This window comes from Heterodontus francisci, chromosome 21, assembly GCF_036365525.1.
Source record: "Heterodontus francisci isolate sHetFra1 chromosome 21, sHetFra1.hap1, whole genome shotgun sequence".
Classification (NCBI taxonomy): Eukaryota; Metazoa; Chordata; class Chondrichthyes; order Heterodontiformes; family Heterodontidae; genus Heterodontus; species Heterodontus francisci.
In genome coordinates, this window is record NC_090391.1 from 35,826,467 (window position 1) to 35,840,571 (window position 14,105).

The following is a 14,105-nucleotide window of genomic DNA, read 5'->3' on the forward strand; positions in this document are numbered from 1 at the left end:
ACCAGCAGATGGAGATGGTGTGAGGGGGACAGTCACTGCAGTGAGGCAGGGACGCCAGCTGATGGAGATGGAGGGAGGAGGACTTTAACTGCAATGAGACAGCGACACCAGTAGATGGAGATGGTGTGAGGGGGAAAGTAGCTGAAGTGAGGCAGGGACACCAGCAGATGGAGATGGTGAGAAGGGGACGTAACTGCAGTGGGGCAGGGAAACCAGCATTTGGAGATGGTGAGAGAGGGGACAGTATCTACAGTGAGTCAGGGACAACAGCAGATGGAGATGGTGAGTGGGGCGCAGTAACTGCACTGAGAGTGGGACACCAGCAGATGGAGATGCTGAGGCATTTCTGATGGGAATCTCTGTTACTGAGAGTTTGAAAGTTTCCACAAGTTTGAGGAATTTTCTTTCTGAAAACCTGAGATGCTGAATAAAATAATTTCAATGCAATTTGTGTTAAATGGCTATTTTGCTACAATGTAAGCATTTGTAACATTAAATTGGCTCCTGTTTGGAAAATTATTTTGAGTGATTAAAGGTAATGCATAAATAAAGCAACAGCAGCAAATAAAACTCCAACAATCATTTACAAAGAAAAACTCTCTAAATAAATTTGTTGAGTTCTTCAGCATCAATTTTATGACAGCTCTCTATCTCTCTCTCTCACTTCTATTTCTATGCTGGCATCTTCTCTACTGTAACGCAGAGTAATCGAAGTTCTGATACAATTGTCTTTCGACAAAGTTCATATTGAATCTGCTTTCAGAAACCTGTCAGACAGTGAGTTCCAGACCAGAACAACTCCTTATCTATTTGTTTCACCCCTCTGCTAGTGAAAACAGTAACTCCTCATGTCTCCAAACTGCGGGGAATATTTTGAATGCAATTAATTTCTCCAGGACAGCAACTGCAGAGGAGCTGGAACCTCCTGAATTTGGACAAGTGATGAACAAAAATCCCTCTGAATACCCCAGGAGAACAGAGGAAAGAGACAGTCAGGAAGCAAAGGGTAACACGTGACACTTTGTTGCAGCAGCAAAAACTCTTTGTCAGAATGTGGAGGTCTTTGACGCTGAGCTTTATATAAATTGGAGGTGAAAACTGGACGATCTTTAATACAATTTGTATTAAGTGGCCATTTTCCAGCTTTGTAAACCCTTGCAACATTGAACTGGTAAAAGTTAAGAAGGTTTTATCGATTGATTACAGGCTAATGCATAAATACAGCAGCATCAAATAAAGGACAAGCACTCGTTGACAAATATAAATGTAAATATGTGTGAAAATTGTGTGAAATGTCACCCAGTTGTAAAAGTTCTCTTGGCTGCACCATTAACCTGGCTCTAGTTTCAGGCTTTGTCACACAGTAGAATTGACAATCAGAATAAAAACTGCCTGTTTATACTGCAGTCAAACAGGCCTCTCCAGCAAAAACTCTTTGCCAGAATTTTAAGGTAACTGCAGTGAGACATTCTCAGTCATTTTCTGAACTTTCTGCAAACTGGAGATGAATAGTGAAAGACATTTAATACAATTTGTGTTAAATGGTCATTGTCCAAAGCGGCCCCTCCAGATTTTCAATTACAGCAGCTTTTCTGCTCTGTTAATGAGAGTTTGGTGGAGGGAGAGAGAGAGACAGACAGACAGACAGGTTTCTGTCTGGAATGGTCCATTTGGGGTATGGCTGGAATATCTCTCCCTCCCCCATTCCCTGTTTACACAGAGACTCACCTTGGACTGTCCCATACCTGGGAGGGAGTGTCCAGACGGAGGAAGCTGAGAGCTGGTTGGATCAGCTGTATTTTGGGTGGACTGGTTGTTTTGAGCGGCAGGTTCTGGGATATATTAGGACAACATCAGCCTCCATTCTTTCTTTCCATGCGGCTGGTTTGTGAAGGTGAGTTTCTGTGTCTCAGTCTCTGTGCCCAGGATAATTGCAAGTTGACTCCAGTGAGTGTGAGTGAGAGAGAGTCCCGTCTGAATCCCTCTCTCTTTCCCATTGCTGACCCTTTACTCTACTTCCCACCCCACTGCCCCTCTCCAGGATCTTTTCCCCATGGATGAGCAGATGGAGGCAAGGTGCTGGAGCCCAACGATGGACCGTAGACCGTGTGGAATGGAGAGTATCACATCTTTATTGTCTCTCTCTGCCTTTCTCCCTCCTTTTCGCTCAATCTCTTCCTCCCAATCTCTCCCTCCCAATCTCTCCCTCCCAATCTTTCTGAATCTCTGTGTTTCTCTTTCTCTCTGTGTTTCTCTCTCTCTCTCTCACTCTCTGCTTCTCTCTTTCTGTTTTTCTATCTCTGTATATATTTTCTCTCTCTCTGGTTCTGTCTCACTTTCACTGTTTCTCAATATCTCTGAATCTTTTTCAATTACTCTCTTTCTCTTTTTTCTCTTTCTCTCTGTGTTCCTCTCTCTCTCTCTCTCTTTGTTTTCTCTCTCTCTCTCAGCTTCTCTCTCTTTCTGTTTGTCTCGAAATATATTTTCTCTCTATCTGGTTGTCTCTCTCACTGTTTCTCAATCTCTCTCTCCCTCCCTTTGTGTTTCCCTTTCGCTGTTTCTCTCTGCCTCTCTTTGTTTCTCCCTCTCTGTTTTTTTCTCTCTCTCTCTCTCTGTTCCTCAATCTCTCTCTCTCCCTCGCTGTGCTTCTCTTTCTGTGTTTCTCTCTCTCTGTTTCTCTCTCTCTCTCTGTATTGCTCTCTCTCTGTGTTTCTTACCCCCTCTGTTCCTCAATCACTCTCTCCCTCGCTGTGCTTCTCTTTCTGTGTTTCTCCTTCTGTTTCTCTCTCTCTGTATTGCTCTCTCTCTCTCTGTTTCTCTCTCTCCCTCTCTGTATTTCTCTCTCTCTCTCTGTTTCTCTCCCACTCTGTTCCTCAATCTCTCTCGCACGCACTGTGCTTCTCGTTCTGTGTTTCTATCTCTGTCTCTCTCTCTGTCTCTGTATTGCTCTCTCTCTCTGTATTTCTCTCTCTCTCTCTCTCTGTTTCTCTCCTCCTCTGTTCCTCAATCTCCATCTCCCTCGCTGTGCTTCTCTTTCTGTGTTTCTCTCTCTGTTTCTCTCTCTCTCTCTCTTTATGTCTTTCTCTCTCTCTCTCTGTTCCTCAATCTCTCTCTCCCAATCTCTCTCTCTCTCTCTCTTGGTTTCTCAATCTCTGTTTCTCTCTCTATCTCTGTTTCTCTCTCTCCCTCTGTTAGTCTCCCTCTCTATGTTCCTCCATCATTCTCTGTCTCTCCCACTTTGTGTTTCTCTCCCCCTCTGTTTCTCTCACAGTGATTGTATGTCTTTCTGTCTCAATGGCTTTCTCTATCCTTCTCTCAATATCTCTGTGATTCTCTGTCCTTCTCCCTTTCAATATCTCTGTGATTCTCTGTCCCATTCTAACAATCTCTCTGTGAATTTCTGTCCTTCACTCTCTCAATCTCTCTATGATTCTCTGTCCTTCTCTCTCAATCTCTGTGATTCTCTGTGTTCCTTTCTCACTTGCTTCCTGTGATTCTCTTTGCTGCCTGCAATTTCTTTGTTCTTTCCCTCCACTTTTTCCCGACTCTTTTTCTCTGTCTCTTTCTGTCTTTTCTCTATTTCTGACTTTCTTTAGTCTTTTATCTATTTCTGACTTTGTCTTTTATCTGTTTCTCTGTCTCTCTTACTTTTCTCTATTTCTCAGTCTCTCTGCCTTTTCTCTATTTCTGTGACTTTCTCCATATTTTCTGTTTCTCTATCTTTTGTCTTCCTTTTTCTCTCTTTCTTTGTCTCTTTCTATCTTTTCTCTCTTTCTTTCACTCTCTCTTTTTTATTTCTTTCTATCTTCTCTCTTTCTTTGTCTCTTTGTATCCTGTCTCTCTTTCTTTTTATCACTCTTTCCGACTTTTTCTTTTTCTATCCCTAAACCTCCCCACAATCTCCCCCCAACGCAATTCCTCCACCGCAAATTCCCCCCACCGCAATTCCCCCTGCCCGCAATTTATCCCGCCCCGCAATTTACCCTCCCCCGCAATTTATCCCGCCCCCGCAATTTATCGACCCCCCTCCCTAATTCGTCTCTCCCCGCAATTTTTATCCACCACCCAAATTTGTCCCCTGTATTTTTCCTCCCGGAAAATATCCTCCCTTGTACAGACCCCCCTATCCTAATAATCCTTGTCTGCAGACCACTGTCTGATATCCCCTGTTAACTGACCCCTATCTAATACCCTCAGTATGAACAGACTACCATCTAATGATCCCCTTCCCCCTATTACAAGACAACCCATCTAAATACCCCACCCTCTTACAAGACAACCCATCTAAATACCGCACCCTGTTATCAGACAACCCATCTAAATATCCCATCCTGTTACAAGACAACCCATCTAAATACCGCACCCTGTTATCAGACAACCCATCTAAATACTCCACCCTGTTACAAGACAACCCATCTAAATACCCCACCCTGTTGCAAGACAACCCATCCAAATACCCGCCCCGTTACAAGACAACCCATCCAAATACCCCCCGTTACAAGACAACCCATCTAAATACTCCACTGTTGCAACACTATCCCTCTAAATTCCCCAACCTGTTACAAGACAACCAATCTAAATGCTCCACCCTGTTACATGACAACCTATCTAAATACCCCACTGTTGCAAGACAATCCCTCTGAATACCCCAGCCTGTTCCAAGACAACCAATCTAAATACTCCACCCTGTTTAAATCAACCCATCTAAATAAGCCCCCCCCCCGTTAGAAGACAACCCATCTAAATAGACCCCTGCTTTAGGACAACCCAACGAAATGCCATCCTGTTACAAGACAATCCATCTATATACCCCAGCTTGTTACAGGTCAGTCCATCTAAATACCCCACCCAATTACAAGACAACCCATCAAAATAACCACAACCCCCCCCCCCCCACCCCGCCCCCCGTTACAAGACAATCCTTCAAAATAACCCCCAGGATCAGGCTCCCATCCACATACATACCACCACCACGTTACTAGAAAACCCATCTAAATACTGCCCTTTTACAAGACAACTCATCTTAATGCCCCACCCTATTACAGGACAATCATCTAAGTACTCCTCGTGAACAGACTCCCATCTAAATACACCCCGTGAACAGACTACCATCTAAATAAACCCCCCCCGGAAAAGACTCCCATCTAAATAACCCGCCCGACCCGCAGAAATGGCTCACATCCAAATATCCCCCCAGGAACAGACTCCCATCTAAATACTCCCACACCCCACGGAAGAGATGCACATCTAAATTCCCCCGTTAACAGACTCCCATCTAAATAACCACCCGTGAACAGACTCCCATCTAAATAACCCCCGGGAACAGACTCCCATCTAAATAACCCCCCGGGAACAGACTCCCATCTAAATAACCGCCCGGCAAAAGACTCCCATCTAAATAACGCCCCGGGAACAGACTCCCATCTAAATAATCCCACACCCCACGGAAGAGATGCACATCCAAATACCCCCGTTAAAAGACTCCCATCTAAATAACCACCCGTGAACAGACTCCCATCTAAATACCCCCGTGAACAGACTCCCATCTAAATAACCCCAGGGGAACAGACTCCCATCGAAATACCCCCCCGGGAACAGACTCCCATCTAAATAACACCGTGAACAGACTCCCATCGAAATAACCCCGGGAACAGACTCCCATCTAAATAACCCCCCGGGAACACACTCCCATCTAAATAACCCCGTGAACAGACTCCCATCGAAATAATCCCCCGTGAACAGACTCCGATCTAAATACTCCGCCCCCCGGAAGAAACGGTCATCTAAATACCCCCGTGAACAGACTCCCATCTAAATAACCCCCCGGGAAAAGACTCCCATCTAAATAACCCCCCGGGAACAGGCTCCCATCTAAATAACCCCTGTGAACAGACTCCCATCTAAATAAACCCCCCCCCGGAAAAGACTCCCTCTAAATAACCCGCCCGACCCGCGGAAATGGCTCACATCCAAATATCCCCCCAGGAACAGACTCCCATCTAAATTCTCCCACACCCCACGGAAGAGATGCACATCTAAATTCCCCCGTTAACAGACTCCCATCTAAATAACCCCCCGGGAACAGACTCCCATCTAAATAACCGCCCGGCAAAAGACTCCCATCCAAATGACGCCCCGGGAACAGACTCCCATCTCAATAATCCCACACCCCACGGAAGAGATGCACATCTAAATACCCCCGTTAAAAGACCCCCATCTAAATAACCACCCGTGAACAGACTCCCATCTAAATACCACCGTGAACAGACTCCCATCTAAATAACCCCACGGGAACAGACTCCCATCGAAATACCCCCCCGGGAACAGACTCCCATCTAAATAACACCGTCAACAGACTCCCATCGAAATAACCCCGGGAACAGACTCCCATCTAAATAACCCCCCGGGAACAAACTCCCATCTAAATAACCCCGTGAACAGACTCCCATCGAAATAATCCCCCGTGAACAGACTCCCATGTAAATACTCCGCCCCCCGGAAGAGACGGTCATCTAAATACCCCAGTGAACAGACTCCCATCTAAATATCCCCGTGAACAGACTCCCATCTAAATAACCCCCCGTGAACAGAATCCCATCTAAATAACCCCCGTGAACAGACTCCCATCTAAATAACCCCGTGAACAGACTCCCATCTATATAAACCCGTGAACAGGCTCCCATCTAAACAACCCGCCGGGAACAGACTCCCATCTAATAAACCCCCGGGAACAGACTCCCATCGATATAAACCCGTGAACAGGCTCCCATCTAAACAACCCGCCGGGAACAGACTCCCATCTAAATAACCCCGTGAACAGACTCCCATCGAAATAACCCCGGGAACAGACTCCCATCTAAATAACCCCCCGTGAACAGACTCCCATCTAAATAACCCCGGGAAAAGACACCCATCTAAATAACAACCGGGAACAGACTGCCATCTAAATAACCCCCCGGGAACAGACTCCCATCAAAATAACCCCGGAAACAGACTCCCATCTAAGTAACCCCCGTGAACAGACTCCCATCTAAATAACCCCGTGAACAGACTCCCATCTAAATAACCTCCCGTGAACAGACTCCCATCTAAATAACCCTGGGAGCAGACTCCCATCGAAATAATCCCCGTGAACAGACTCCCATCTAAATAACACCGTGAACAGACTCCCATCGAAATAACCCCGGGAACAAACTCCCATCTAAATAACCCCCCGGGAACACACTCCCATCTAAATAACCCCGTGAACAGACTCCCATCGAAATAATCCCCCGTGAACAGACTCCCATCTAAATACTCCGCCCCCCGGAAGAGACGGTCATCTAAATACCCCCGTGAACAGACTCCCATCTAAATAAACCCCCGGGAAAAGACTCCCATCTAAATAACCCCCCGGGAACAGGCTCCCATCTAAATAACCCCTGTGAACAGACTCCCATCTAAATAAACCCCCCCCGGAAAAGACTCCCATCTAAATAACCCGCCCGACCCGCGGAAATGGCTCACATCCAAATATCCCCCCAGGAACAGACTCCCATCTAAATTCTCCCACACCCCACGGAAGAGATGCACATCTAAATTCCCCCGTTAACAGACTCCCATCTAAATAACCCCCCGGGAACTGACTCCCATCTAAATAACCGCCCGGCAAAAGACTGCCATCCAAATGACGCCCCGGGAACAGACTCCCATCTCAATAATCCCACACCCCACGGAAGAGATGCACATCTAAATACCCCCGTTAAAAGACTCCCATCTAAATAACCACCCGTGAACAGACTCCCATCTAAATACCACCGTGAACAGTCTCCCATCTAAATAACCCCAGGGGAACAGACTCCCATCGAAATACCCCCCCGGGAACAGACTCCCATCTAAATAACACCGTCAACAGACTCCCATCGAAATAACCCCGGGAACAGACTCCCATCTAAATAACCCCCCGGGAACAAACTCCCATCTAAATAACCCCGTGAACAGACTCCCATCGAAATAATCCCCCGTGAACAGACTCCCATCTAAATACCATCGTGAACAGACTCCCATCTAAATAACCAGAGGGGAACAGACTCCCATCGAAATACCCCCCCGGGAACAGACTCCCATCTAAATAACACCGTCAACAGACTCCCATCGAAATAACCCCGGGAACAGACCCCCATCTAAATAACCCCCCGGGAACAAACTCCCATCTAAATAACCCCGTGAACAGACTCCCATCGAAATAATCCCCCGTGAACAGACTCCCATGTAAATACTCCGCCCCCCGGAAGAGACGGTCATCTAAATACCCCCATGAACAGACTCCCATCTAAATAACCCCACGGGAACAGGCTCCCATCTAAATAACCCTCCGGGAACAGACTCCCATCTAAATAACCCCGTGAACAGACTCCCATCTAATAAACCCCCGGGAACAGACTCCCATCTTTATAAACCCGTGAACAGGCTCCCATCTAAACAACCCGCCGGGAACAGACTCCCATCTAATAAACCCCCGGGAACAGACTCCCATCGATATAAACCCGTCAACAGGCTCCCATCTAAACAACCCGCCGGGAACAGACTCCCATCTAAATAATCCCCGTGAACAGACTCCGATCGAAATAACCCCGTGAACAGACTCCCATCTAAATAACCCCCCGTGAACAGAATCCCATCTAAATAACCCCCGTGAACAGACTCCCATCTAAATAACCCCGTGAACAGACGCCCATCTATATAAACCCGTGAACAGGCTCCCATCTAAACAACCCGCCGGGAACAGACTCCCATCTAATAAACCCCCGGGAACAGACTCCCATCGATATAAACCCGTGAACAGGCTCCCATCTAAACAACCCGCCGGGAACAGACTCCCATCTAAATAACCCCGTGAACAGACTCCCATCGAAATAACCCCGGGAACAGACTCCCATCTAAAAAACCCCCCGTGAACAGACTCCCATCTAAATAACCCCGGGAACAGACACCCATCTAAATAACAACCGGGAACAGACTGCCATCTAAATAACCCCCCGGGAACAGACTCCCATCAAATTAACCCCGGAAACAGACTCCCATCTAAGTAAACCCCCGTGAACAGACTCCCATCTAAATAACCCCGTGAACAGACTCCCATCTAAATAACCTCCCGTGAACAGACTCCCATCTAAATAACCCTGGGAGCAGACTCCCATCGAAATAATCCCCGTGAACAGACTCCCATCTAAGTAACACCCCGTGAACAGACTCCGATCAAAGTAACCCCGTGAACAGACTCCCATCTAAATAATCCCCTGGGAAAAGACTCCCATCTAAATAACACCCCGGGAATGGACTCCCATCTAAATAATCCCCTGGGAACAGACTCCCATCTAAATAACCGCCCCGCGAACAGACTCCCATCTAAATAACCCCCAGCGAACAGACTCCCATCTAAATAACCCCGTGAACAGACTCCCATCTCAATAACCCCCGTGAACAGACTCCCATCTAAATAACCCCGTGAACAGACTCCCATCTATATAAACCCGTGAACAGGCTCCCATCTAAACAACCCACCGGGAACAGACTCCCATCTAATAAACCCCCGGGAACAGACTCCCATCGATATAAACCCGTGAACAGGCTCCCATCTAAACAACCCGCCGGGAACAGACTCCCATCTAAATAACCCCGTGAACAGACTCCCATCGAAATAACCCCGGGAACAGACTCCCATCTAAAAAACCCCCCGTGAACAGACTCCCATCTAAATAACCCCGGGAACAGACACCCATCTAAATAACAACCGGGAACAGACTGCCATCTAAATAACCCCCCGGGAACAGACTCCCATCAAATTAACCCCGGAAACAGACTCCCATCTAAGTAACCCCCCGTGAACAGACTCCCATCTAAATAACCCCGTGAACAGACTCCCATCTAAATAACCTCCCGTGAACAGACTCCCATCTAAATAACCCTGGGAGCAGACTCCCATCGAAATAATCCCCGTGAACAGACTCCCATCTAAGTAACACCCCGTGAACAGACTCCGATCAAAGTAACCCCGTGAACAGACTCCCATCTAAATAATCCCCTGGGAAAAGACTCCCATCTAAATAACACCCCGGGAATGGACTCCCATCTAAATAATCCCCTGGGAACAGACTCCCATCTAAATAACCGCCCCGTGAACAGACTCCCATCTAAATAACCCCCAGCGAACAGACTCCCATCTAAATAACCCCGTGAACAGACTCCCATCTCAATAACCCCCCGGGAACAGACTCCCATCTAAATAACCCCGTGACAGACTCCCATCTAAATAACCCCCCGTGAACAGACTCCCATCTAAATAACCCCGTGAGCAGAATCCCATCTAAATAACCCCCGTGAACAGAATCCCATCTAAATAACCCCCGTGAACAGACTCCCATCGAAATAACCCCGTGAACAGACTCCCATCTAAATAACCCCCCGTGAACAGACTCCCATCAAAATAACACCGTGAACAGACTCGCATCTAAATAACACCCCCGTGAACAGACTCCCATCTAAATAACCCCGTGAACAGACTCCCATCTAAATAACCCCCCGGGAACAGACTCCCATCTAAATAACGCCGTGAACAGACTCCCATTTAAATAACCGCCCGGGAAGAGACTCCCATCTAAATGACCCCGTGAACAGACTCCAATCTAAATAACCCCCCGTGAACAGACTCCCATCTACATAACCCCCCGTGAACAGACTCCCATCTAAATAACCCCGTGAACAGACTCCCATTTAATAAACACCCGGGAACAGACTCCCATCTAAATAACCCCCCGTGAACAGACTCCCATCTAAATAACCCACCGGGAACAGATTCCCATCTGAATACCGAACCGTGAACAGACTCCCATCTAATTTGGGCGGCACAGTGGCGCAGTGGTTAGCACCGCAGCCTCATAGCTCCAGGGACCAGGGTTCGATTACGGGTACTGCCTGTGTGGAGTTTGCAAGTTCTCCCTGTGTCTGCGTGGGTTTTCTCCGGGTGCTCCGGGTTCCTCCCTCAAGCCAAAAAGACTTGCAGGTTGATAGGTAAATTGGCCATTATAAATTGTCACTAGTATCGGTAGGTGGAAGGGAAATATAGGGACAGGTGGGGATGTTTGGTAGGAATATGGAATTAGTGTAGGATTAGTATAAATGGGTGGTTGATGGTCGGCACAGACTCGGTGGGCCGAAGGGCCTGTTTCAGTGCTGTATCTCTAATCAAATAAGCAACACCCCGTGAACAGAATCCCATCTAAATAACCCCCGTGAACAGACTCCCATCTAAATAACCCCGTGAACAGACTCCCATCTAAATAACCCCCCGTGAACAGACCCCATCTAAATAACCCCGTGAACAGACTCCCATCTAAATAACCCCCCGTGAACAGACTCCCATCTAAATAACCCCGTGAACAGACTCCCATCTAATAAACCCCCGGGAACAGACTTCCATCTTTATAAACCCGTGAACAGGCTCCCATCTAAACAACCCGCCGGGAACAGACTCCCATCTAATAAACCCCCGGGAACAGACTCCCATCGATATAAACTCGTGAACAGGCTCCCATCTAAACAACCCGCCGGGAACAGACTCCCATCTAAATAACCCCCGTGAACAGACTCCGATCTAAATAACCCTGTGAACAGACTCCCATCTAAATAACCCCCCGTGAACAGAATCCCATCTAAATAACCCCCGTGAACAGACTCCCATCTAAATAACCCCGTGAACAGACTCCCATCAATATAAACCCGTGAACAGGCTCCCATCTAAACAACCCGCCGGGAACAGACTCCCATCTAATAAACCCCCGGGAACAGACTCCCATCGATATAAACCCGTGAACAGGCTCCCATCTAAACAACCCGCCGGGAACAGACTCCCATGTAAATAACCCCCGTGAACAGACTCCCATCGAAATAACCCCGGGAACAGACTCACATCTAAATAACCCCCCGTGAACAGACTCCCATCTAAATAACCCCGTGAACAGACTCCCATCTAAGTAACCCCCCGTGAACAGACTCCCATCTAAATAACCCCGTGAACAGACTCCCATCTAAATAACCTCCCGTGAACAGACTCCCATCTAAATAACCCTGGGAGCAGACTCCCATCGAAATAATCCCCGTGAACAGACTCCCATCTAAGTAACACCCCGTGAACAGACTCCGATCCAAATAACCCCGTGAACAGACTCCCATCTAAATAATCCCCTGGGAAAAGACTCCCATCTAAATAACACCCCGGGAATGGACTCCCATCTAAATAATCCCCTGGGAACAGACTCCCATCTAAATAACCGCCCCGTGAACAGACTCCCATCTAAATAACCCCCAGCGAACAGACTCCCATCTAAATAACCCCGTGACCAGACTCCCATCTAAATAACCCCCCGGGAACAGACTCCCATCTAAATAACCCCGTGACAGACTCCCATCTAAAGAACCCCCCGTGAACAGACTCCCAGCTAAGTAACGCCGTGAACAGAATCCCATCAAAATAACCCCCCGTGAACAGAATCCCATCTAAATAACCCCCCGGGAACAGACTCCCATCGAAATAACCCCGTGAACAGACTCCCATCTAAATAACCCCCCGTGAACAGACTCCCATCAAAATAACACCGTGAACAGACTCGCATCTAAATAACCTCGTGAACAGACTCCCATCTAAATAACCCCCCGGGAACAGACTCCCATCTAAATAACGCCGTGAACAGACTGCCATTTAAATAACCGCCCGGGAAGAGACTCCCATCTAAATAACCCCGTGAACAGACTCCCATCTAAATAACCCCCCGTGAACAGACTCCCATCTAAATAACCCCCCGTGAACAGACTCCCATCTAAATAACCCCGTGAACAGACTCCCATCTAATAAACACCCGGGAACAGACTCCCATCTAAATAACCCCCCGTGAACAGACTCCCATCTAAATAACCCACCGGGAACAGATTCCCATCTGAATAACACCGTGAACAGACTCCCATCTAAATAACACCGTGAACAGACTCCCATCGAAATAACCCCGGGAACAGACTCCCATCTAAATAACCCCCCGGGAACACACTCCCATCTAAATAACCCCGTGAACAGACTCCCATCGAAATAATCCCCCGTGAACAGACTCCCATCTAAATACTCCGCCCCCCGGAAGAGACGGTCATCTAAATACCCCCGTGAACAGACTCCCATCTAAATAAACCCCCGGGAAAAGACTCCCATCTAAATAACCCCCCGGGAACAGGCTCCCATCTAAATAACCCCTGTGAACAGACTCCCATCTAAATAAACCCCCCCGGAAAAGACTCCCATCTAAATAACCCGCCCGACCCGCGGAAATGGCTCACATCCAAATATCCCCCCAGGAACAGACTCCCATCTAAATTCTCCCACACCCCACGGAAGAGATGCACATCTAAATTCCCCCGTTAACAGACTCCCATCTAAATAACCCCCCGGGAACAGACTCCCATCTAAATAACCGCCCGGCAAAAGACTGCCATCCAAATGACGCCCCGGGAACAGACTCCCATCTCAATAATCCCACACCCCACGGAAGAGATGCACATCTAAATACCCCCGTTAAAAGACTCCCATCTAAATAACCACCCGTGAACAGACTCCCATCTAAATACCACCCTGAACAGTCTCCCATCTAAATAACCCCAGGGGAACAGACTCCCATCGAAATACCCCCCCGGGAACAGACTCCCATCTAAATAACACCGTCAACAGACTCCCATCGAAATAACCCCGGGAACAGACTCCCATCTAAATAACCCCCCGGGAACAAACTCCCATCTAAATAACCCCGTGAACAGACTCCCATCGAAATAATCCCCCGTGAACAGACTCCCATCTAAATACCATCGTGAACAGACTCCCATCTAAATAACCAGAGGGGAACAGACTCCCATCGAAATACCCCCCCGGGAACAGACTCCCATCTAAATAACACCGTCAACAGACTCCCATCGAAATAACCCCGGGAACAGACCCCCACCTAAATAACCCCCCGGGAACAAACTCCCATCTAAATAACCCCGTGAACAGACTCCCATCGAAATAATCCCCCGTGAACAGACTCCCATGT